The sequence below is a fragment of the Camelus bactrianus genome, chromosome 6 (genome assembly GCF_048773025.1).
Source record: "Camelus bactrianus isolate YW-2024 breed Bactrian camel chromosome 6, ASM4877302v1, whole genome shotgun sequence".
In the NCBI taxonomy this organism is placed as follows: Eukaryota; Metazoa; Chordata; class Mammalia; order Artiodactyla; family Camelidae; genus Camelus; species Camelus bactrianus.
This window is the reverse complement of record NC_133544.1, coordinates 101,322,475-101,349,936: the sequence shown is the minus strand read 5'-3', so window position 1 is coordinate 101,349,936 and position 27,462 is coordinate 101,322,475. Positions and strand designations below refer to the sequence as shown.

The window sequence follows — 27,462 nt, the reverse complement described above, 5'->3', positions numbered from 1 at the left end:
GTCAGTCATTTGTGCCACTTGGTAGAAGCTACACGATGCCATTCAAAGGGCTGGGATATAACAGCAACACCAGTCTAGGTTGAAAGACCAGTGGGGTTATTTCCAAGGTAATCACGGGCATGCAACAAACTCCCCAGCTTCAATTACCTCATCTCAAATGTGAGGCCAATAAAACTACCAAGCAAAGTGCGTGATGATTATGGCTGAAATCTGTTTACTAGGTAAGTGCCCGTAAGAGCTGCCGCTGAATGGGGAATGAGTATGATCAACGAGGCCAAGTCAACCTGGTCACAAGCGCCCTGCCTTCCTGCGTTGGTGCAGGACCGGAGTTTGTTTAGCTGAGATGAACGCCCCCAGAGCAGCCCCGAAGGGAAAGCTCCCAGCTCTGCGTGGCGAGGCGTATTCCTTTCCTTCTCAGAGCTGATCACAATTTGCAGTCTTCTGTTTTTACATTTATCCCCTTAGTACCTACCTCCCTTCCAGAGTTTTGCTTAAGCAGCACAGGTCCAGGTTTGTGTTGCTGCCTACTGGATATTCTGGGCTGGGAGACAGGCGACCCCACGTCTGGCTCTGGGGCTGAACGGAGAGGGCAGAAGGCCCAGGGGCCCATGCTGAACCGAGGCCCCAGCACCCAAAATTATGGTCTGACTTTGGGCAAATTACACAGTCTTCTTTACCCTGAGATTCCTCATCTGTCCATGAAAATAACTGCCCATGGCATATAGAGTTTCAAGGATTAAAGGAAATCACCAAATTCACAACCTATTCAAGGGGCTACCAGTGCAACCTCAACAGGCACATGCTACCTTTACGGCTGTGACACACGCTAAGCGGGGCGGACAGACACAGTGAACACTGTTAAGTGCCTGTTTGTTAAGTGTTTCAAGAGTGTTATTATACTGTTTACAACTTACAACAAACCCAGGAAGAAACGAATATTATAATGCACATTTCACAGATTCACCAACAGATTAATGGAGGTTACACTCTAGTCCAAGGCCCTTTGGTGAGGAAATGGTGATTTAAACCTGTATCTGAGCCCAGGCCTGGGCTATATCTCTCTCCAATCCACCTGTCCAATACACAAGTTTGCACAGGCCAGCTCTTAAATGCAATGTGTGCCACCGTTTGTCAATGTTTGTTAGTTACCATAAACTGCTCTCAGAAACCGCTACAGAAAAGACAGGTGGACCCACATCCCTGCCAACAAAGTAGAGGAATTCTGCCTTGCCTTCTCCTGTAATGTGCAGAAACCCTTCCCTACACCACCAAATACAAATGTATGCTTCATCCGTGTTTATGTTTGCCCAAGGAATATTAAAGTAGAAGGTACCTGCAGTAATTCTATCTCGGTTCCTTTCCAAGTTTCCAGATTATCCACAATCAGTCTGTGAATGAAAATACTACAATGTGAATGAAAGTACTGCAACCATGTCAGGAAACAAATAATGCTGAAACCAAGTCATCAGCGGCTGCCGCCATCCCCCAGCGAGGACAGGCCTGAAGACCAGCCTCTACAGCCACTCACAACAGTGCCCTCTGAACAGAATGAGAATAATACAAGACAGGATACTTGCCCTAGATAGCTAGGTGCTTGTCTAAAGAATGAATCCAGTGAGCCCAAATGATACATAGAAAATCACTAAACTCTTTAACTTGACATACCTGGCTTTTTTTAGATAACAATGTTTTATTGTTCCAACAACCTGGTCTTTGTTGTAAAGCTCCTATATATCCTAGCTCCTCCCCAACCTCTTCGGAGCAGTCCCTCAGAGAGATCTGAGAGGCTGTCATCCCGGCTCGAGTCCTCCCGCCAAATAAACATAACTCTTAACTTTTAGGCTGCACATGTATTTCAGTCAACACTTTTGGACAACATGAAGGGACCCAGAGCAGACTTTCTCCACCTGAACTCTCCGAGTATCCGGACCTTGGTATCAGCAGTGGCCCTTTTTGCCCATCCACATCCTCGGGGACTCCAGATGAATTTGGGTGAGTCTATCTTGGTTCTCGGATCTCCCATATTGGCTGATAATCCTGAGTTTTATTTGGCGGTGTATCCAGGTACCTGGCCCTCCAGTTGAAAGATACTGGGGGGGAAAATCCCACCCAGTGGAGACATACTGGGTGGGGCCTGGTTGAAAGATAACGGGAAACACCCATCTTTAGGAGACTTCCAAGGTGGGGCTGGTTCAAAGATACCAGGAAAATTCCCAGTGGAGACATCCAGAGTGGGTCCATGATGAAAGACACTGGGGTCAGGACTGAGTGGTTAGGTAAGAGGCTGGTCTAATGTTTTCCTCAATTTGGTTACCTCCATTGAATTTTTCAGAATAAAAGTAAAACTCTTATGAGGAACCTTTCAACTCCAAAAATGGGACCCCCTTCCTGGCTGGTAACAGTTTTCTCGGATGACTGAGAAACTTGCAGGAGTGATATAGGCAAAGACTTCATGCCATAGAGTTGTCCCTGCGGGAAAGCCTACTAGCAATTTTATTCTGACAACCCTACGTTAGATTGGGGAATAGAACTTTCAAAAAAAAAAAAAAAAAGAAAGAAAGAAAGGAAGAAAGAAAAGGAAAAAAGATAAAGAAATGACAGATTGCCAGCCTCCAACTAATACCCCAGCCAGGATTATATACATACAAAACTTACAAATTTAATTGGGAATTAAAAAAAAAATCTCACTCTTAAAGTAACTAAGCAGGCCTGATAAAAACATTTTTTGGAATTCTGGACTTATAAAAACCAAAACCCTTTTAGGGGGAGCTTGGATTTCTCTTCCTGTGTCCTTGAAATATAAACGTTTTATCTTTTGCTGGATGTTTTATGTGTGTGTATGTATGTATATATGTGTTTCCTTTATGTTTTTAATGGAAAATTTGGACTCTGCCATGCAAAAGTTACAAGTATTGTGTGCATATGGTGGCCACACAAATAAATTGGGATTCTCAACAATCCTTTGTACCAATTTTCAGGCATTTTGCCATCTTAACCTTTGTTGCATCAGTCTGGACCATGAACTGCTTTACCTTTTGGAGAGTAAACTTTTGAATTTTATTTAGGCAGCACCCCTACTCTCATTTGGAAAAGCCTCTTCATTTTATTCGTTTAAAATCACAATATATATATAAATTGATAGCCATATGATGGATCCCTTAATTTGGAAAAACTTCTAAATTGGTGAAAGTTGAAAGAGCTCTCATTGTAAACAGCCGTTTTATTGGTACCTATTAAAATCAAGTTTAAAGGTAGAAAATATATCTAATGGTTAATCTAAGAACTTATTTTACAAAAACTGGTTTAAAAAGCTACATTTATGTTTTTCCTTTCCCATTAATGGTTTTAGAGATGTTAATAAAATCTAAGAATAATTAATGTTAATTAGGTTGAGTAACTGGAAAAAAGAATGTAAAAATGTCGAAAGATTTTTTTCTTAACAGAAAAAAAAAAATGATAAGGGGATTATCCAAAATGGGTAAATTTTTTGATGGTTATTTTGAATGAGATAAATAAAATGGACACTTTTGGATTTAGAGACAAGATTTTGATACTACACTACATAAAGTTAAAAAAAATGGCCAAAGGGATCACCTACTGCCCCCCAAAATTAAAGTTCAAAGAAGTCCGTTTTATTTGCCCCAGTTTAAAATGTATGTATTTATAGAGATAGATACATATAATATATGTAGACTGTGATATTTGATCAATGACTGGGGCAACAGACCAATTAATCAAATTAAAAGTTGAGAAGGGCCTAAGTTTTTTGGCTCAAACTTGGGGATCCCAGAGACTTTTCTATAAAATTAGATACAGTGAAAAAAAAAAAAAAAAGAAAAGAAAAGAAGAAAAAGGCTTCTGGCATTCCTTCTAGAAATAAAAATTATTGATTAAACCTAATAAATATTAAAATTAAAGGTATAAGAGTTAATAAAATTGAGATAAAAGTTTGTAAAATTGGTATGTTTAAATGGGCTTTATATAAACTTTTTGCTTAATTATGTTGTGGGATAGATATATTTCAATGGAAAAACGCTTCAACTTCTTGGTGTTACAAGGCTGGGCACATTTCTGTCCCTCAGAAAATATTAATTGAACAAAATAAAGGAAAACAATAGAGTTACATGAGCCGTCCAATATAATGTAAAACTAAAAACTAATATTCAGTGGCTAATAGAAAAATATAATAAGAGGTTTACCCTGGGTTTAACTTATAACTCAAGGAAAAATGACCTTACTAAATGCCTTATGCAATATTTGGAAGACAAGATAAATTGAACCTTAAAGTTTTAAAACATGGAATTCTTGGTTTACAGCTCTTCTCACTGATACAAAAAAGCCAAATAAGGAGATACAATTGGGCCTGCGTGACAGAGCAGTTCTCTGGGGAACTGGAAGTGTCTGTCATTGTCTTGCAGATCAGAAATGTATATACAGCAAACAGTGACCTAGGACTGAGCCTAATTAGCTCAATGAGAGAAAACTTAAGGCCAAAGAAATTTTTGGCATTTTAGAACTCAGAACTCTGATGGGTCCGTCAGACTTTGTCAAGAAATCTTAAATGTCTTTTTCATAAATAGTAAGCCTTAGTGATTTGAGAAAGCAAATTCAGCTTAGTTCAACTATTATTATACCTATCTTATAAGTAAGTTTTAAAGTGAAGCTATGAGATCTCTAGTTTGGTCTGTTTATAAGCCTGAGTACACATTATAGATGTGAGATATTTCTACAGCTAAAAAAAAAAAAAAAAAAATACAAAGTCAAAGAGCTCTGCTTAATTGACGTAAAAAGTAATAGCTTACAAATTAAGTATTTTTAAAATAAAAACTGACTAAGTTGACCTTCAGGTTCACGTGAACTTGAAAATATTCAATATTAAGATAACACTTGGTATTGTTTAGTTTAAGTATGTTCTAATTAATATAGACATCTTTAAAGTCATCAATATTAAGTATAATACCTTTACTGAACCTAGGATTAATGAAAGTCAAATAAGATCCTGTTAAATATGTTACAGATTTGTCAAAAAAAATAATAGTATTGTGGTGTGATAAAATTTGAAGTAAATTAAATGCAAATGAGATGAGAGTTTTGGGTAAATTTTTTAAAATATATATTTAAAATGTATGCTTAAGATAATCTCTAAATGTTTGGTATCTAAATTCTAGAGTTGTGCTAAATTAAGTTAAATGATAGGATTTTATTTAATAGCTATACCATTTTCAGATAAAATAAGATTGAAATATGAATTACTTAACATATGACTTCCTCTTACAGAGAAACTAAAGTTGTTTAGAAATATTAATAAATGCTTGGTGCCACTCTGAAATAGTCTCTATTATTAAGGGAAAGATCTCAGTATCCTAGGAAGGTAAGATAAATGTGTAAAGGAAGATATAAGGAATGGAATTATATTTTGTTAATGAAAAATAGTGACTTTGTCCTGAATCTGGTTACTTCTGAATGGAAGAAAAAATGAGGGACACATTAATACGAGTATAGAAAGCTGAGGAAGGCTTGTCGAAGAGGAACCCTGAGGAAAGAGTTTTGTACGTGGTCAGAATTGGCTAAGTTTAGAATCAATTTGGGCAAAGTAAATGAATCTTAGAAGTAAGCTGGTACAAGACTACATTTGGTTTTCTCTCTGTTAAGGGGACAAAATTTTCTTAAAATATTAATCCACCTTCAGTAACAAATTGTAAAGCTTCTTATGCGACTTAAGTGATCTGTTGTGTCTTTACCTTTGAAATATTTTCTTGTTAATGAGTAAGTACTACTTTACAGTGATCTATACGTTTATCTGACCAAGTGTTTTGAAAACTTTTAACAAGCTCCCCAAATATCAATTTCTCATTAAAATTCTTTTAGTCTCCAGTTAACTATGGGATGCTACAAAGGGTCCCTGAAACATCTCAAAGAGAGATTTTAAAGTAGTAAGTTTCATTTGGCATGTTAACTAACATGGGAAGTATTGTCAAATGAATAATAAATCTTCCTAGGTTATATTGTATGAGAAAATATCATTAATATAGATATTCTAGAAATTATAGGGACTCCCTAACATTCTGGTATATCTGAAATCTTACCAGTCATAATTCTGGTTATTGTGACCAGGTTTCTTTATAGATTACAGTGTAATGTTGTTTAACCATGCTGTTAATTCTGTTGTCATTTATAGGCAGGTAATTGTTTTCTTCTGATGATTTTGCAAAATACTCTCTCTTCAAGGAGATTTATTGATTTCTATTAAATTTCAAACTATAGCACTGAAATAAACTGGGTAAGAAATTTTAAAGGTCTAATGAAAACTCTGATTAAAAGAATTAGTTATGTGGGACTGAGTAAACTGATGAATATGGTTACAATTTTTGATTTTGTCTGAAATACTACTGGCTTTTAACCTGTTTACCAGACATAAAGAAACTCTTCTCCTTAAACTAGTTATGATTCACATCAATTTGATAAATTATACCTATGTAAGCAGACTTAGAACAGTTATCTTTTCTCTCTATCTGATCTCTCAAGAGACTAAAATCTTTAAGTTCCCCAGTGGCTCTATGAGATAAATTAGGAAGATCGTCTCCTAACAGGTATAGGAACCTCAAGGTATTTTAAGGACTTCAAAAAGAAAAGAATTTACCTAAATCTGTTAGGCAGAAATCTATGACAAGCCCTTGACGGGGCTTTCCTGGCCTTAGCAAACCTTATTAACATTCTAGCTTAAAAGTCCTTATTAAAAGTTCCAACACAGCCAATTTAAAAGAGCCTATATGATCAAATAATCAGACTTAACTTGTAAACAAATTCACCTTGATTTGACTATATTTGATAAAAATGAGGGAACTTTAGAGAGAAAAAGTTTATATTTTAGTGGATATTAAATTCTCGTTTTGTTAATTGAAGTCTATATTTAGTAAGACACTTCCCAGATCATTCCTTGCTGTCATGTTACATTGCTGCAAAGTTTAATTGAATTATTAAAAGGACACTGTATGTTTCTTTCTGAAGCTTAGTAATATATCCTTGGGTAAAGATCCAATGCCCCATGACCTGCGGCCAGGGGATTATAAATACTGGAACAGGCATGACTTTAAAAACTGTCTCCAACATGAATGGAAGGACTCTATCAGGTACTCTTAACTAGACCATACACAGCAAAGCTGAAGGAAACTGACTTTCAGATTCATTTCCAATCAGAAAGAGCCCCTGCAGTGCACTGGCCTATAGAGCACTGCTCACCTTAAAACAAGGCCCAAATGGAGAAAAAGCTACCAGGCCAGGATGAGAAGGTGACGACATATGAGGTAGAGAGCTGACCCAAGACACCAGACCAGGCCTGTATACCAATTACTTTGATAATTTCTCCTACCTTTGATTATGAACTACTCCAATTGTTAAGTTTATGGTAAATTATCTTTGTCTAGTACTTCTGTGTTACCTTGGTGGGTTTCCCTACTCCAAGGCTCTAACTAGATAGCCCTCAGAAACGTTATTCTAAAAAGGAAATTATAGTTCTGTTTAGGCCACTGTTGATCTTACAAGGTGGGAGACCTCACCTGGCCAATTAATAACTGTTCGAAGCCTGACCATAAATACGAACTTTCTCGTAAGATCACTCAAACTCAGTCAGAAACACAAGAAAAATTTTAACCCAAAAATATAACTTCTTGACTATTAAATTCTTAATCGTGACTTTATTAACATTACTAGCTCTATTACTTATTTCCTGTCTATTTTATAAGATTGTTTTCTCTTACATTTCCCAAAGTGTAGCTAGACCTACAACAAGATTGATGATGGCAAATCATATTGAAGAAATACATAAAATTTATAACCCTGCATAAAATAATTATAACAGTGTGATTCTAGGTATGGGAATGAGCAACGAAGGGTAAACATTTCCTGGATCATAACAGACTAGTAAGACTGGCCATCCAGAGAACTTTTACTATCAACAGGGCCTGATAAAAACACCTAACACCTTGAATGGCAGGTCAGAAGTTTCTTCAACCTGAACTAGGAATGAGCCTTCATAGCACCCTGGGACAAAATTGGTCATGAAATATCTCTCAAAATATTGGTCGAATTTAGGACCAAGGGGGAAAACTGTGAATGAAAATACTACAATATGAATGAAAATACGGCAACCATGTCAGTAAACAAAGAATGCTGAAACCATGTCATCAGCAGCTGCCACCATCTCCCAGGGAGGACAGGCCTGTGCATCCAGCACCCTGCTCAGAGGCTCTTCCTCCCCTGCTCAGCCTAGGCAGCCACTCAGAATGGTGCCCTCTGAGGGGACTCAGAATAAGAATGGACAGAATACTGGCCCTAGATAACTAGGTGCTTGTAAAAGGAATGAATTCAATGAGCCAAAATGTTTACTTCCTCCCATACAAAGAAAATCACTAAATTCTTGAACTTGAGATGCCTGGATTTCTTTAGATAACAAGCAATCTTTTATTATTCCAACTCCCTGGTCTTTGTTGTAAAGTTTCTATAAAATCCTAGCTCCTCCCCTACTTCTTTGGAGCAGTCCCTCAGACAGATTTGAAGGCTGTCATCCCGCCTCGAGTCCTCCCGCCAAATAAAGCATAACTCTAAACTTTCAGGCTACACATTTCTTTCAGTCGACAAGTCCCAGAATAGACACAACTCATCAATTCTGTAATGGAACACACTGGATCAGGAAACAAAAGCATGTTCTAGTCCAGAAAAACTACGGGACCCTCTTTCTTCCTGTCATTATACAATCCCACCAGAACTCATTAATTTGCTGTCTGTTCATCTGGCAACCAAACTCAGAGAAGAGTCAACTCAGCAGAGTGCCGTGCTGGGGAGAACACCCCGCAGCAGCATGGCGGGCTGCCTGCCCTCCCGCACGCTCTGCTGACCCCTAGTGTCCTCCGTGGAGACCAGGCCAACAGAGCTATTCCCAACAGCTGCAAAGTCCCACACATTAAATAAAAGCGTTTTACTTTATACGATATGTTACGTATATAACCATCTCTGAAGACAGCTTTGCAAGAAGCCCAAATCTTCAACATTAATCTGCAAAGGCAAATGCTGCCCCCAAGGGAAAACAAGTCTTAAAACGATGCTAAGGCCTCCAAAGTCCTCTCCAGGAACATCAATCAAACTGCCTGCAGGCCTGCAGCTGCAGGCGGCTACATGTCTGTTTTTAAACCAACCCCTTCCTGCCGACAGGTGCTACAATGTCCCTCTACGCCCTCCCATCTGAGGGTAAGAGCAGCCAATGCAGAACCTTGCAGGGAAGCACTGACAAGACTGGACACAGAGGATCAGAGCTAAACTAAGCCTTCTGATGACACGAGCTTGTCACTGTGTCATTTTACAGATGAAGATATATAGAGAGAGGTGGGGTGGACTTGCTCAAAGTCACACAGCTAATAAGTGGCAAAGTCTGTAACCCAGCTACACCCTCCGGTGTGACGCGCCCGATGGGACGCCCACAGGGTTCTCTCGTGCCTGCCGGACCAGTCCTTTACTGTCACTCATAACCCACCACAGGGTCTGACACTAGCCTGCCTTTTCAGCCTCTTCTCCCTCTAGTTTCTCAGGAACAAGGCTGCTCGGGACACTGTGTGACTTCCAGCTCCCCAAACCCTCCGTGCTCAGGGTGGTCTTGCCTGTGCATCCAGCACCCTGCTCAGAGGCTCTTCCTCCCCTGCAGGAGGACGTTTCCACTCTCCGCAGGGACACCCCCTCAGGGAAGCCCTCTTTCGCCCTCAGCATGGCAGGTGTTCCAGGCCACATCACGAGCTGCCCCATTATTACTGCGGGTGCCCAGGTTTGCTAGTCAGAGCAGCAGCCTCAGAGCCAGGGTTTATGCCCGGGTCACCCTGCAAACCTACTGCCCGCCACACAGCACCAATCCAACAGGTCACCTGGAAGTCGCAGCAAGTGCCCCACCCAATCCCGAAGTCTCTTCATTTGCCAGCAACGCTGATGACTGGTTTCCAACCTTTGGTCAGTTTTGCACAAAACAGCAGCTTGCACTGTGAAGCAGGGGGTTTTCTCTTCTGTTCCCCATCCTTACTGGAAACGTCAAGGGAAACCAAAAGGCCTTTTCTCAACCCTTTCCTGATGACACCCTCCCACCCACAATATTCACATGCTCAAGAGCTTTGGGTCCACGTGGTTTTGTTTCCCATACGCTAAGTGGCTCAAAACACTGCGGGATTCTTTCTCATTTGAGAGTATTTGTTTGTACTGAGTTTATCGGCTTTAATCACTTGTTGTGTCTCCCTTCAGTGTCCCTAGCATTTGCCACTTCTTACTCCCTTCAGCAGCCTCCCTCCCAACATCTAGTCTAGGAAATCAGCTGTGATGAGGGGCCCGGGGGCAGTCACAGAAGATGGAACTAAGGCACAGAGAGGAGACATAATTTGCCTGAGAAGATCAGCTTCAAGCCCTAACATTGTGTGTCACGTCCCTCTGTTTAACTCTTATGCTAAACTAGTTAACTTTTTATAGATTATGGTTATAAACAGATGAGATATCAAAATACATACAAGGACACTCATCAACTCTATGATGTTCATTAACTCCACTATTTTGTTTCTATTTATTTTATTTCTGTTAAAAAAAATTAGGAACATCTGCAGTCAATATAGCAAAATGTTAATGGGTTTTAAATCCAGAATGTAGAGGCGTAAGTGTATCATTAATCATAATTATTTGTATGCTCACAAAATGATTTGACAGTCTCTCTCCCCTCCCGCTACTCGCTACTGGCTCTCACCTGAGCTCCCAGACCACACATCGAACAGCCTTTCACTTTACCCACAGCTGAACTCATCAGATTTCCCCCAGAGCTCCCTCTGCAGCTTTCCCTCCTCAGAGCACAGCAGGACCATCACTTAACTCAGTAATCCACCCAGAAACCTGGGCCTAACTCCATCCTACCTTCACAGACATCATTCATCCTTTCCTTTTTACCATCTAAACATGCCTATAGTCTGTTCGTTTTTTCCCAGTGACTGTCCCACTGACTGTCCCACCGCTCAGGTGGAAGCCACCAACACTGCACACCTGGACTCACGAGTCTCCCAAGTGGCCCCACAGCTGCTCTCCCATACTAGACACAAAAGGGATATTGTCACTCCCGTGCTTTTATGACTCTTTTCAAACCTACTTTTCTTAGAAAAAACTCAAAGTTTTTCACCTGGTGAATGTGTTTGCCATGAAACTTTGAGCTCAGGAACGGCAGGACCCCCCTCCTTCTTGGCCCTCCCCTTTCCCCAAGGCCCAGCCCTCTCCCCCTCAGCCCCGCCCTCTGGCACAGGGCTGGCTCAGGAGGACCTGCTGAGCTACACCAGCCTGTATTCTAACCCTGGTCTTGAGTTCTTAGCAAACTGCTTCACTTATCCATATAAATCCAAGGTAGATTAGATAGATTTTAGAAGTTGAGCTGGACTATTGATTTGGGGATTTTGCACTAGCAACCTGCAAGTACATTTTCTAATGATTCTGTCTTCTTAAAACCACACTCAGGTTTTAGTAGTATTTGTGGAATGTCTTCGGAGTAAAAGGGACTGTACTTTAACAGACTATATGTTTTATAACATGAACAACCCGGAGAGGGTCACAAATGAAATCGCCTCTCACAAGTGACAGAAGACAGGTGAGAGGCACAAAGCAACAGGTCTCAAAGATGGTAAGAGCAAAGTTTTTTCGCCAACCCCCCAAAAATTCCTGAAAGAACCAAAAATTCTGAATTTTGAAAGTAAAAGGCTATCATATATAGAAATAAAATAAATGATCCTCTTCATCAGTGTTTCAAGATCTGACTCCAGATATTTTAGCAGGCCATACTGAATCCTAGCACAGAAAAATCAGATGGACTAGTGGTGAGTAAGGTCCAGGAAAACGGCAGTAATTCCTCCACTTGTGTAAAGACATACACTCACCTGCCGAAGGTGAACGTAGAACGCATTCTGGAGAAATTTGGAAGCTTCCAGGGTCCGCTTCTGAATGGCAAGGACACGGACAGCTTGGGAGCATGCTTCTAACTCAGTCACCGGCATTCTTACACTGCAGGGGGAAAAGGAGGCCCTCAGTCGAGAGCAGAGATATTCCTGACGTGTCTCCCAGGCCGCGCCTCGGGGACTCAGTGCCCTGCAGCAGCCCGGCCCCAGGCGAGGACACGCAGCGTGGCCCACCCAAGCAGGAGGGGCACTGTGCTTGAGAAATCCCATCCCCGATGGGGGCAAGAGGGGCTGATGGGGTTGAGTGAACCTATAAATGCCCACAGTAATATGCCTGCATTCATTCAAGTGATACAAGCAACAGTAGCAGGCTATTTAACAAAATTTCAATTTTCAGTGGAAATTTTGCCATTCCTTTCCACTTGTCCCCTGCACTCTGAGACAGGCTTAGGCTCTCTCACACCTGCAACTCTGAAGCAATAGTTGTGAAGTAATTTTACTCTGCTGCAAGTGTCCTCGCTCCCGGTCTCACTGTGTCTGTCCTCTCTTAACACAGTCGGATATCTTCCTGGATCTCTACCTGAATTCCTTTCTCCTCCTCCTCAGATCCTGAGATAAAGGACAAGTGAAGACACATGACCAGAAAAGGCACTGTGGACTTGACCGAAATCCACAGTGACCCCCTAGGTGTGTGCTGCCCACCCCTTAACTTCGATTCTCAAGGTTCTGCCCAGGGTGACATCCAGCCCAGAGAGGTGGCCCAATTAAAAGCTATGTGGCTTGGGCACGGGGACAGGTGCAGGAGCTGGTTCCGGGGCCAGGTCCCTCCCCACGTCTGCACCCCTCTCCCCCGAAGCCACGCTGCCAAGCACTCAGGCTCCGTGATCTGATGTCCTTCTCTTCTACTCTACTCCAAACCCTTTTCCTTTTCCTTTTTTCCCTAATTATCCCTAGCTGGAGTGATTTTTCAATCGCAGTATCTAAAAAATTTCCTGCAGCCGAAAATGAGGTCTCCAGATATCAATGCCCATATGCTGGCTCCTGAAGAGAGCCGCTGGCTAGGGGGACCCTCACCAACACTCACGGGGCATCAGACATTTTCCAGGGTCGGCCACCCCCAACAAGAGTTTGCTGTGACCCCTATGCCCGCACTGCATCCCTGCTCACAAAAATATAGTTGGCCCACTTATCGCTTATTAAGAAACAAAAATACAAAATTGCTCATGTTTCTTACTAAAATTATCTATGAAGTGGAAAAGGGAATTGTAATAGAAAAGAACAATTTTGACCCCATGTTAGGTCTGTTCCTTTGGCTTTAAACCTGTGCCCTGTTTTCTAGGCTCAGACTTGCTATCTCTGCACCATTTGTAAAAGAAAGTTGCCTTTAGACTGAAATATCCAGGACAGCCTCTTCTCCTGTCCGTGATCTTGAAGGATGCTAACTAATCTGCACTTATGTAGAGATGGCAAGTTGCAAACTAGAGAATAACTTTGTTTTATTTTTGGAGGTTTTACAGGGGCAACATGTTATGATCCACATGGACAGCTGCAAGAACAGCGGATTCAAAGGACAAGCAATTCATACAACAAGAAGTTTCCAACAACCAACTGCAGCCCCGCCCCTTTTTAGTATAAAAGGAGACTCAATTCTGACTTGGGGAAGATGGTTCTCCAGGACATCAGTCTGCCATCTTCTGGGTCTGCCAGCTTTGCAAATAAAGTCTCTATTCCTTGCTCCAACACCTCATCTCCCAGTTTATTGGCCTGTCATTTGGTGAGCAGAATGAGTTTGGACTCGGTAACAAAATGACTGCATTGGAGGTAGTATGTCTCCACTCTTTCCTCGTTTCCAATATGTAACATGCACATTATTTATGATCTAGTGCAAATAATTCATCAAAGACAACCACAAAAAGAAACTATACTCACCCAGCTATCAACACTGAAGTCAAAACCTGTCAATTTTATATGCTGATAAAGAACACAACCGAAAAACCTAACATAAGGAGTCGATTCCACGGAAATAAAATTATTTATACTCCTTCAAAACTTTTTCTTTTCTTTTCTATTTTATTTTGTTTTGCTTATTGAAAAGAAAATAAAAGTCAAATCATTTTATTTCACGTATTTTTGTTATAGCTACATATTTTAAATACTACAAAAAGACTTATATTGCAATAAAAAATTGTTCATATATTAGTATAAAGATATATACACAATCAATGGGGATTAGGAAAGGAATGGACATTTACTAAAAATCCACTGCAATCCAGTCTTTTACAAGCATATCGTGGAATATAAGTTCTATTATCCAGGGAGCCTCACCCACATTCTCACTACTGAGTCCCTTAGTAATCAACCACTAAGTCACCAGCATAGAACCATGTGATCAGTATTTTAGGAATAAATGAGGGAATTAGCTCATTCAATTCTAAATCAAAATCCCTAAAATAAATACTGAACTTATTTACAGATAAAGAAAATTTGTCCCCAAAAACGTAAAGTTTCTTCCTCAAGGTCACAAAGCTAATAACTGGTAAAGGTAAGATTTGAACTAATCTGCCTGATTCTAAAAACTAAGGTGGAAATCCCATTCGACTGGGGAGTGTCCAGCTGCACAGCCTATCACCCTATCTTTGTTCAGAGCTGGCTTAGACAGCCTGAGACAGCACCCCATTCCTGTGGAACTCGAGGGCAAATGATAACAATAAGGATTTTATATCCAGCAGTTTCTTAGGTCTCATGTATAAAAAGTGTCAGCAGGTCAGCAGAAAATCTCTGGGAAACATGAGTGGGTCCAGACCGTTTTGCTGATTAGAAACTCAATCTATCAGGATAGAGTGACCTTCCCATGAGAGGCCCCATGGACATAAACTAAAGGCAGCTGAACAATGGAAACTAGCAAGACCCCGGAACTCAAGCAAGGATCCTGCCATCCCCCACCCAGTTGCCTCTTCATTCGCATGGACATGAAGACAGAAGACCCGGGTTCTTGTCCAAGTTACACTATCATGGATTCTCACCCATAAAACGGTACGACTCTATGCTGTCCTAAGTCCTTTCCAACTCAAATATGATGACACCAATATCTCAGCAAAATATCTATGTCTCCACTTCCCCTCTTCTAATAGGAGACTATTTCTGTGGACACAAAGCAGAAATCCTATTTAAAAAACCATGCAAGAAGCCAGGCGAATTTCTGCTTAAGAGCCTTTGCTCTCACGCTCAGTGAATGAAAACTCAGAAAAAGTGGTCCTTCTCCCTCAGCAAATGGGAGGTAGCCTGATTGTGTGTGTGTGTGTGTGTGTGTGTGTGTGTGTGTGTGTGTGTGTGTAAATCAAATATAATCATGTCTGGGACGTGTACAGATTATTTTTAATTTCACTGTAATTTCATGGGGATGAGCCAACATTTAAAGTAATTTGAATGTAGTGTTCTGAGACAGACTCAGTCTCTTTTGGTGGAGGAGGTGAAAGGGGAGTGTAAAGGAGGAAAGAGGTAAATGAAGCAAAGAAGTAAGAATACTGCTAGGGAAAGGCAAGACGTTAATTTTTTTCCTCATTGCATCACATACAAATTAGGGACTGGCTTTCCCCCGATGTCTTATCGAGCACTGAGTTGCAGAAGAAGAGGTGACAGCCCATTTCTCGCTGAGATTGTGATTGTACGTGGCATCTTATAGACACAAATCATTTACCCTGAGCAAACACTCTAGCAGCAGGCTGTAATTCTCCTGTTTTGAGAGACAAGAAAACAGGAGTTCAAAGCGGGTAGATAACTTGACAAAAGTCAGAGGACCAGTAAACAAGAGAGGATGAATTCAAACTCAGATCTGAATGCAGAGTCTCATCTTCCCACTCCCAGGGCTGGAAAATCCTTAACACACAGGCTCCCCAGCTCCCCTGCAGTGTTCCTGGCGCCAAGCATTTCCCATGGTAATGGTCTCCAGTTCTCACAGACACAGTGCTCTGTGCAGCCAATGACCTTGATCAGACCTTGATCATCTACCTGCCACGCCCACCAGGCTTCACCATACAGGCAGGAAAGCTGGCTTTCAAGTGCAGACAAAGCCACCCTTGGTCTAACCTGGGCTCTTCTGCAGCTTCTCCAGCCTAAAGGCAGCCATGAAAGTGCTCACAGTTTGTACGTGAGCCACACTACCTCTCTCCATCTGTGTCCCCACCTATTCTACTTAGCTATGAACATTTTGAGAATCTTGGAAACAAATTTTTAAAAACAGAAAAGAAAGGATTCTGGAACAACAACTTAATACTTACAATTTTAAATGACAAGTTACAAAGTAAGTATTGACAAACCGAATCTTCCTTTCTAAATGTCAGTTTTAAGCATTTAAAAATATATTAGCAAAAAGTTCTCACTTACAAAATTAACAAAAACATAAACAGTAATCTGGAATAAATTCTAAAATAATGCCCATATTCTAAATGGAGAAACTTCAGGACTGTACTGAGGGTTAAAGTAAGAGGTATGAATGTAGAGACATAAACATATTGCATGGAGAAAAGCAGTTTTGTAAAGATGTAAGTTCTCCTAAGAATAATTCAAAACTTACTAAAAAATCCCATGAAAATTCCAATCTGATTTTTTTTAACTTGAACAAAATATTTTGGAATTCTTCAGGAATAATAAAGTCATAATACTTGACAAGAAAATTTGGGATGGAAGAAAAGAATCAAAAAAAATCAGACTGCCAATTATTAAATAAATTTTTACAATATGTAAGATATGGTGCTGGAGTAAGGAAAGGAGATTGACAGAAGGGAACCATGAGCTCAAAAAGAGACTTTAGTGTATGTAAGTATTTTGTACAGGTGGGATTTCAAATCAAAGAAAAAATTATGAATTCGATAATTGTCCTGGGACAGAGAATCACCTGGAAAGAATAAATTCCATTCCTGTCATAATGACCACAAGATAAATTGCAGATAGTGATGTAAATATTAAAAAGTACTAGTAACAGCAAATACAACACTTTGCTCTTATTAACTCAACTTCTCCTCACTATAACATGTACTATTATTATCTCCATCTTAGAGATTAAAAAAACCTACAGAAGAGATTTATTCCATTATGAGAGTATTTCTAAGAATAATGTCAAAGATAAAACCCATAAGGAAGACATTTACTATCCTAAGTATAGTTTGAGCCACAATAAAAATCCGAAAACTTCCTTAACAAAATGAAAGGAAAGAACTGACAAGAAAAAGCTCTGTGATACATGTTGATGAATTCATGAAGTTAATTTTCATAACATACAAAAAGCTGTCACAAAGCAACAAGAAGCTCCCTCACTTAAATGTGGGCAAAGGAAAAAAGGAATCATTCATTTTAAAAAAGTCAAATGGCTAATGAGTGAAAAATGCTCAAAACTTCACTGGTCATCAAATGCAAACAAAAACAATGAAAAAGCAATTTTGCTTATCATATTGGCAAATATTTTTAAGATATTCTAGCTAGTGTCCATCTGTGGGAGAACAAATCATGAGCGACTTTTTCAGAGGATGACATATCACTGGATTTGTAAGCTCTGAAAAACGTACATACACACTGACTCAACTCCACTTCTAGGAATCGTTTCCTTTAGGAAAAAAAAATCAGTCCAAAAAGATGTACCCATCAGGGCATTTACACAGCACTGTATACAAAGGTGGGAAGAAAAACTGAAGTGAAATCATATCCAGCGATAGAGAATTGGTTACATAAGTAATTGTGCATTTTTTCATTCCCCAGTGGAGAAGGAATTTCTAGTCACTTGAAAGGAGTCTGTGATGAATGTAAATGTCACATCCAAGGACTAAATTTCCAGAAGCCTTAACTAAAGGAATACACATACAAGATCACAGGAAGTTCTGTACAAGAAGGATGCAACTCAAACATTCTTTCTGACAGTGGAAAATGGAGAAAACTTAACTGTCCACCATCAAGACAATGATGCGGTAAATCAAGGCGAGCTGCGGGCGCTGAGGGAGCCGGCGTTTCGCCATGGTCCAGGGCCTTGTCCACAGCACCCTCCCACCAAATGTGTCCGTGGACGAGACGACACCCGCACATCAGGAGACCCCTCCAATCTATCTGAAAGGGCCGGGTGACTCTGGAGTGGGAGGACGTCCATGATATACCCCTGAGTGAATAAAGCGAGCTGCAGAAAAACATATAGTATGGACTCATTTTTAAATAAAGCATATATACACACACCTATACATTGATTTCTCATATGTGTATATATATCTATCTCATAGGCATAAAGGTCATAATATATATATACAAAATTTTCAACAGCTTTTACTCTCAGGAAATAGTAAGAAGGGAGTTAGGGGCCTTCCTGTACCACCACAGTTCTCTTTTCAGTATTTCAGTTAAGTATACTTGGAAATTAAAATTTTATTTAAGTCCAAAGAAAAATGGACGATGCCTCCATAAGACAGAATGCTACACTGGTCTTTAAAAATCATGCCAAGGAAGAAAGAATATTGAAGAAAACATGTAATAAGCCAAATGGAAAATGGAGGTCTCCGAACAGTAAACAGGGACGGAGTGCTCACTGGTTTTTATGACAGAGATGATACACACTGACGAAAAGAACAGAAAATAAATGTTAAATTGTTAATTATTATCTCTGAGTAGCGGGACCAGGATAGAATCTTTTGCCCCTTTTTCAGACATATTATATTAAATGCACATTATTTTTCATCTGAAAATAGCATTTTTAGATGTGTAGTACCACGCAGTGGGGAATAATACATGAATACTTACAGAAACAAGTAACTAGGAGACACCGCAGCAGCGCAACACAATGTAAAACGGGCAATCCTGATTAACACCGCTCAGTTACATAAGGATCCAGAAAGTGAGAGCACCTGCTGTAACAGGGCGTGGCCCCCTTCTATTTGTCAGTTGTGTCTTCAGGGCTGAGGCAGTTCTGAGCACGGCCAGTGTCAGTTCCCGTGTCTGGATGGATGCTACTGGAGGTGAGGGCACCTGCAAGCAGAAAGGAAGAACAGAAACCATCCTCTGCCTTTTCTGTCTTGTTTCTTTTATTACTTTAAAAGAGAGGCATAAATAAGATAAACTGTGTATCTCCCCTACTGAAATTTCAGTAATGAAACCGTTTTTAAAGGCTTCAGAGCTTATATTCTGTCTATAACTGTCTTTTCAACAAAGCATCATATTCATTAAATGTTAATTGACTCAGTTAATTAACTCCCTGTTGAAACATTCAAGTAAAGAACATGAAAGGCCTTACGTAAAAGAACCACACCTGCAGTGACTAGCTCAGCAGTCTTGACGGCAATGCAGTCAGCCCCCACCATCCCGTGGCCCTGAGCTCCTGATGCTGGTAAGAGAGCACGCTGCCGCCTCAGATGGAGAGATACTGTGAAAGCATTTTTTGAACTCTACAGTACTGACAAAACATAACTGACAAATCCCAGGCTCCTTTGAAGCTGTCATTTTCGGTTTCTGGCCAACCACAGTCAATGAGCAGAACCACCCCATTCCCGAGTCATGGGACTCACATGGGAAGAAATTTTGTAGAAATTTCCAGGTACAGTATGTAACCAATTATATGTAGAACTCTGACAAAGAAAAGATGAAATACTCTGATGTTGAAGACACTCAAAATATTCTCCTAAGCCTTAGTAGCTGGAAAGGCTGGGCTTCTCCTAAGCCACTTATTTATTTCACAGCCAGTGAGCATCTCCCACAAACCATGTTAACCTGTGTCTGCTGGGAGCCTCAGGCACACTGTTGCTGTCGATCTTATAAGTCACAGGTCAGACGCGTGTCTCTCATGCCTGCCACCCTCACACAGGCTCGCCTCCTAGCCTCACTGTCTAAACTTGGCCCCATTTTCTCACCTGTTTATTTGGTATCTGTTCTTCTGTAAGCTGCCTGAAATGCTTTTTGGAACAAGTCAGAAGAATGAGTGGGTAGAGAAATGGACATTTGGACAGGTGAGAGGTGGGCAGACAGACAGAGAGACTCCAAGATAAGGGGAACAAAGAAAATTCCCTATGCAGAACCCTCTTCTAGTCAGGGAAGAAAACCGCCACGGAGACGTGTGAAGAGGCAGGTGGCTTAGGGATGTTTCCTGGATTCCATGAAAAGTCCCACCAAGAGAGAGTGTAGAACTATAAATAATAAAAGAAAAAAGCATGCATGCTTGAAAAATATATCCACAATATGTACTTTCTAAAGAATAGATTCAAATCAGTAGGGCCCAATTACACAATCCTTGGGTATTTACAGAAATGAGAATCCCATCTCCAAACAACAAGACATCCCTTCGGAGCACTAGAGTCTACACGGGGCTGTTATAAAGCCTTCACCACAAAAGCTATGCTCTCCTGCACTTACGAGGAAAGAGCAGCTGTGCTCGGGCTGCCCACGCGCATCATTTGCACCCTACAGCATCTCTACGGGGGAGGGACGCCTAGCGAGCCCCATCTCTGCAGGACAGAAAACAAGCCCGGGAGAGGCTAAGCCGACCTACCAGTTCTCCATCTCACAGGACTGGTCACTCCAGACCAGGACTCGAACTCGGACCCACGTTTGTAATCACGGTACTACCGTGCTTTGTGTGCATTTTGTGTGTATAATACATTTGTTTCTGGCATGAAAGTATATTTAATAAATGATCGGTTGTCCTGTCTATTTCATTTGCTCACAATCAATCTTTATAGTGTTGAATTGTACTCTTTTTCCGTGGAGAAAGAAACGGAACGAGCGGGTGTTAGAATGAGGTGGGGCTCCATTCTTTATCTCTTAACTCATCTCATCCAAGTCCCCAACCAGGGAGAAGGAGCAAATGTTTTCTTCATCTTTTAAAGAGAGGGCTCCACTGATGGTGACTTAACTCCAAAACCAAGTCTGGGGAAAGGGCACATTCAGCAACCATAGCATTATCACTTGTAGGAAGGCAAAAACAGCTCACGGGAGGGCTCAGGGGGTCACCCTGATTTAATTTCAATCGATAAAACAATAATGCACTCTAAAAATACTAGCATGCAATGGATTGGCTCTTTCTTGACATCTAGCAAGTTTCCACAGCCCACATAAAAAATTATCGTGAACCAGTGAAAGGAAGTGTCTACAGACAAGAAAAATCAATGCCACAGGTAAACTGAAACCCAGGCTGGAGGAAAGGAAGAGAAAGGGCATAGTAAAGAAGTGGGGAAAGGCTGGGGAAAATAAATCATCACACGGACTCTCAAGCATCATCCAACAAGCATATAATCATTCGAGAGAGAGAGTTACTGAGGTCCTTTTCTGTGCAAGATTGTAGAGCGGGTGAAGCAAGAGCGCAGCGACCATGGTGGCAGCAAGTGGCGGGGCTCAAATACACTTCTGATCCCGGTACCTGGCACACTTGTCCTCAGTATAAAGGCAAAAAAAAAAAAAAAAATGTAAAATAACTCTGTAAACTCAAAGCATTGTTAAAAAAAAAATTAAACAAAACCTAAATACCAGGACAGACAATCCACGCACATTGCTGGATCAGAAGACAGCGCTCTTGGAAAGGCAGTGCTCCCCAGAACGATCCGTATATTCAACGTGGTCTCGATCACAATCCCTACGGGCTACTCTGCAGAAACTGACAAGCTGCTGCTACAATTCAAATGGGAATTCGAGGGTCTCAGGAACCAGTACGTACTTGAAAAAGAAGAACAATGTGAGAGGACTTGTAATTCTCAATTTCAAACCTTACAACTGTATGTCTAGGTGAGATTAGAGGCCATTGTGAAGTTATTACTGTGTTTATCCGTATTTTCTAAATTCTCTACAATGAATACAACTGTTACAATAAGAAAAATAAAAAGTAAGGTATCTTTTAAAACATGCACACCGATTCATTCATTGGGAAAAAAATATTTTATCTATAAAGATGTAACCAAATATCTAGTGAAAAAGGACTACTTAAAAACAAGTGTGTATTTACATTTTTCATAAATTGAAAACTGAAAAGCACAAACACATCAAGTTTCTAGGGAGACCGATGCAACATATTAATACTTATTTTCAAAAATTCTAATTGAACAATGAAACCTCAAGAAAGGGAAATTCGCGATTGACAGCCAACTGCAAACACATGGAGAGCAAAGGCCTAGAAATCACAGTTCCTTTAACTCTGATACTAACTCAATAGAAGAGGAAATTCCTCCCTGTGGGGACAGTGGAATCCCATGCATATGACAGGATACGCAGTACAAACTGCACTAGAATCTGGCGTGATTTTCTTAGAAGAATTCTAAAGTTACAACATTGCTGAAAAACTATAAAAACCCTGAAAGACAGATTAAAACACACAGTCATATATATTATATAGAAACATATGAAGTCTGCTCCATGTTGCATAGAAATAAAAACATATTTGTTCATTTATGGGCACTGAATATTTTATCCCAGGTAGAATATTTCAACTAAAACAAATAATCAATAATACACACCTCTTGTCAAATCTACTTGATAAGGAACTCTGCTATGTAACCATAATGTGTCTAAGATAGATCTAAAATTAGTGAAAAAGTTCTTTGTATGGTTTCTTGAACTCTTCCCAAAATTCCAAGCTTAATTTTAAAATAGATCTGAGCAGTATTTCTATATTAACTTTTCCCTCGTGAAATGAACAGCACAGTCTGTTGTCAAAATACTGTCCTTACAATGATTCACGAGCACTGTATCCTAAGAAAACTGCTGGACAGCAAGGCACTATCCAGACACTGTGACCAAACAAATGAAACACAAGGAAGACAGTGACCCTATTCTGGAGGGCTTACCGTCTGTGTCAACTCTGGGGTTTTTTTTGATTGGTTTGATTGGGTAGCAAAATAAAATCAATCAAGTACTTTCTTCTTTAAGCATTCTGTAAGTCATGACTCTGTTGTTAGTGTCATGAGAAGGAAAGACTAAAGCAAGACTTCATTAGGTCAATTAGCAACAGCCATCACTGGGGAGTGAGTAATAAAGAAGTTAACTGATAGCAATGCTTCTGCCTACATGAGACCTAAAATAAACCTACACTGATCTCTTTAAGGAAAATGAGGAGATGAGGCCCCAATGAGAAAAACAAAAACTAACAAGAAATCAAAAAAGTAAAGACTTTTTCATTAACGATTCCAGGAAGGAGTGGAGCATGGTGGTGAAGAGCACAGATGCTGGGCACAAACATGAGGGTCTGAACTCCCACAGCACTGGGTAGCTTTGACACTGATAAGTCAGTGAAATTTTCTGCATCCCAGTATCCCATCCATAGACTGGGGACAACAACAGCACCCGTCTCCTAGAACGGTCCTAATAATTAACTTATTTTATATATAAATGTTTAAATAAAATACCTCAGATATTAAATATTACCCCAAAAGCACAAGGAAAAAGAAAACAGAGATAAATTGGAGTTCATCAAATTTTAAAACTTTGCTTCAAAGGACACCATACAGAAAGTGAAAAAACAACACACAGCAGAAATTTTTTCAAATCATTTATCTGATAAGGAATTTTTATCTACCAAAAGAAAAAAAAAAAAAAAAAGAACCTCCTACAAATCAACAATAAAAAGGCAACTCAATTAAAAAATGAATAGAGGATCTGAAAAACATTTATAAAGGAAAATATACAAATGACCAATAAGCACATCGAAACGATGTTCAATATCATTAGCTGTAAGGGAAATCAAGTCAAAACCACTAGGAGAAACCGCTTCACACTCACTACAATAGGTTATAATCAAAAAAAGCGTAATAAGCACTAATGAGGACACAGAAGATGCAGAGGTCGCAGCCGTTGCTGGTGAGGATGTAACACAGACTGGCCACTTTGGAAAAACGCCTGGCAGGCCCTTAGAGAGTTGAACATTTGGATTCTGAATAACCAGGCAATTTTGCTTCCTGGGCACACACGTAAGAGAACTGAAAACAAATGTTCACATAAAAACTCCTACAGGAATATTCACGGTGCCATTACTCATCACAGCCAAAAAGCAGAAACAACACAAATGCCTATCACATGATGAATGGGTAAACAGAGGGCCCCAGCCATACAGAGGAATATTATTCAGCAATAGCAAAGCATAGAGTACTGAACCAGGCCACAACGTGGACATATATTGAAAAAGTTACTCAGGGTGAAAGAAGTCAGTCACAATAGATGCTTCCACTTACATGAAGTAACTAGATTTACATGAAATTTCCAGCAGAGGCAAACCCACAGAGAGAGAAAAGTGGCTCCCTGGGGCTGTGGGAGGTAGGGGAAGATGGGGATGTCTGCTTATGCATAAGGAGCTTCCTGTTGGGGGGATGAAAACGTTCTAAGATTGAATGGGATGCACAATTCTGGGCATAGAGTAAAAACCACTGTACATTTTAATGGGTGAATAGTTATTAAAACTGTTAAGAACGAGAGCACCTCGGGCCAGTACCTTCCCAAAGTAAATGCAAATTGCTAAATTTTATTACAGGAAGAAGAAACTGCCCTCAGCATGAAAGCAGGAGTTCAGCAAATGTGAGTTAACTGAAATTGGACAAGAGCATTTCACTTGAAACAGTTGATGAGTGTACACAAATTATTAAGACATGACAAGGAAAATCAGTTTGACATCACGAAGAAGCATTCTGCTTCAAATGCAGATCAAGGATTCGGCAAGCCCAGCTGCTAGAAATGACCAGAGAAGAAACCTGGCTCTTTAAACAAGCACCAGAGCCAACAAGGAAATAGTGGTGAGGAAAGCAGGCGGCCGAAAATCTGGAACAGTTTGTTACAAATAATTTCTCCACTGAAAATTCAAAAATAAAATAAAAGTGATGTAATACTGTGTTGACCTCACGTGAATGGGCTTCCTCCGGTTCTCGACAGTTTTGTAACCCCGAATGAGAGACTCAGGAGAATCAGAATGGCTCCTGGGAGTCCCCAAATGACTGCCCACCAGCACGCTGACCACCATCACATCTGCCAGGGTGGAATTGCAGAGAAGAGACCAACTCCTGAAAGGCACAGGAAATATTGACAAGGGAAAAAAAGGCTGATGTCAGTCTTGGGACAGAGGCCCTGAGAGCAGAGGCCAGAAGGCTGCAGGTGAACTGGAGTGGCCCTGGGGCAGGAAGGGACCACGGGGGAGCAGATCTCAATTCTCTTCTCTCTCTCCCTCGGGTAGGAGAGATAAAGTCTGCATCCTTCTCACCTGGAACTGTGGGTTCTGGCTGGCCGAAGTCTTACCGACATGGAATGAATGACTCAAGACTGTGGAAAAAGGAAAGAAAGCGAGAGGGAGTAGGGAGCCAACTCCAAGAGCCTCTCAAATGCTCCCATATTTATTGTGTATAATCAAAGAAAATAGTCTTTAACAGTTGTGTGATAGTAAACAGGAACTTGGGGAAAGACAGGATGAGACAGAGATTGTAGAATCGACAATGAGTAAAAAGGCTTAGTTTACCTTTAGGGGAGTCATGGGGAGAGGGGAACAAGATAAATTCTTTAGATATTCATTAGAAAGCAGACCACCAGTCCAGCCAGGTCCGTGTTTTGGGGATAATAGACTATCTAACAGCACGCACGCCCAGCATTTATAGCTGAGGGCCTGGGTCATTGCTGTGCAATGAACAGAGTGCTATCTAAAACCTCAAATATGCAAGCAAGGCATTGTCTCTGCTTTTTATGGCAAGGAGACAGGAGTGAGGATGCACTGGTGCTTGCTTGAAAGCAGTTACTAAGCACAATTTTTCTTCTTAAGGTTGACATGCGTCTGGTGTCTGTTAAATTTGTTAACCCAATCATGGGCTATCACATGGAACCATTATGGAGAACACCCTAGGATGACAAATCCTGGCTCTGGGTCTTTTCCTGCCAGCTTCGGCCATTCCAGCAGGGTCTAGACACATCCCTGAATAACGATCCCACAGAACCATCCAGACTCTTAACTCCTGGTGCTTGGAACTTAATTTTAGCTCTACACAACTTAACAGAGAAAAGTTTCAGAAATAATAGATATTATATTCTTTTTATATCTCATCATAGAACTGAATTTTCTGATTGCTCTAAGCTGCTTCTACTTGGTAAATCACCTAATTCTGCAGGTGAATTCAGTACTTTCCATTGCGCATAACTAGACAGTCTGGGCCCTCTGACTTCTATTGGTCAAATAAATACCTATGCACCTAATTGTTTTCATTGTTCATCAAATTCAGCCTGGAGGTGAGGGAGTGTCACACTGTTCCTCAGCCCACCCTCTACTCTATACACTTCAGCAACTCAGGCCTCCTGAATACAAAACGTAGCATCTGTTTCCCTTGATCTACACTTTCCACAAACGCAACAGGAAACATCAGCCTAGAGAATGAATTCAACACAAATGTTAAAACAAAAATCTACAAACCTGAAGCAACTCCATCTCCGAATCATGATACACAATGACATGAAAGTAAGGGTGTCAGGTACAAAGCACGCGTGAGCCTGACCACCTCATTTCTATTCTTCAAAGGAAGGAAGGTTTTCATGTTTTTTATTATCATTCTTTTTGATTGTTTCTGATTAAGCCAAAAATAGTTTATGAAATAATTAAGCACTGCAATAACAGATTTTCGCTGTATCAATTACAGAAGGCATTCAGAGGGGATAGGAAAACCCACCTATGTAAAAAATGCAAAATTTCTTCCCCTGTTAAGAACACGTATACAAAATGCAACAGAGAATTCAAATTCATGTGGAGAGGAGCAAAAGCCACAGAATCAAAGTCATTACTATGAGTCAATTCAAAATTCACTGGACAAACATGCTCAATGCATTCAAAGAATTTTAAAGGCACACTGCAAACCATTCACTTAATGATCTACAGGCTAGAGGAAGCATTTTCCTCTTTAACAGACAACAGAAATCAATAGGTTGCCCCACCAAACGAGGACCAAACAACAATCAGGTTTTTAAAAGTTCTGATAAATCAGCATGTTCTAAACATCAAAATCCAGAAATTTTAAACATTCATTCACACCACAATGAAACAAGCACTTAAAAAAAAAAACAATAACCCGAAGAAACTAAGCACAATTTTCATGTACCTGGATCAAAGGGAACTTCTTGTAACGCTGGAAGAAATAACAGGCTATAGCCTTTTACTTAAAAAATAATACTACATTTAAAGATAACTGCTAAAACACAGTTCATCTTTCATGTTGCCTTGAAAAATCCGAGGCACTCGTATCTGATCAGAAAGGCAATTCTGAGTAATAGTATGTTACAATTCAGTGCCAGTTTGCTTTAGTAGAAAAAAGAAAAGCTACTGTTTCTCATCCTGCACAAAGAGTAAAGAACCTTCCTGCCTCTATCTCCTCCTATTTTCTAAGCTCATTCTCCCCAACCCTTCTGAAACATGAATGAGAACCTTTTATTCCCACCAATATGCCAAATGACAAAAGAGTATCAATTTATTTGTATAAATATATGCCTACAACTTGAACTGGAAGAGAAAGGTATCAGAAGGCTATATGGAATTTATTTCTACCTTCCT

General features: G+C 40.3%; 1 protein-coding gene across 43 annotated transcripts in view; it reads right to left on the bottom strand.

Annotated features, from left to right (window-relative positions):
• Window positions 1-27,462, bottom strand: part of LOC141578009 (uncharacterized) — a 196,197-nt gene that overhangs the window by 122,601 nt on the left and 46,134 nt on the right. For 42 of the 43 annotated variants that reach the window (XR_012507855.1, XR_012507853.1, XR_012507852.1 and 39 more), the window contains 2 exons: window positions 18,726-18,950; window positions 11,934-12,057 (listed from right to left, as the gene is read on the bottom strand). The exons of the other annotated variant lie outside the window; for it this stretch is intronic. The gene's annotated coding sequence lies outside the window, so the exon portion shown is untranslated. The remainder of the gene's footprint in view (window positions 1-11,933; window positions 12,058-18,725; window positions 18,951-27,462) is intronic. 43 annotated transcript variants of the gene reach the window in all.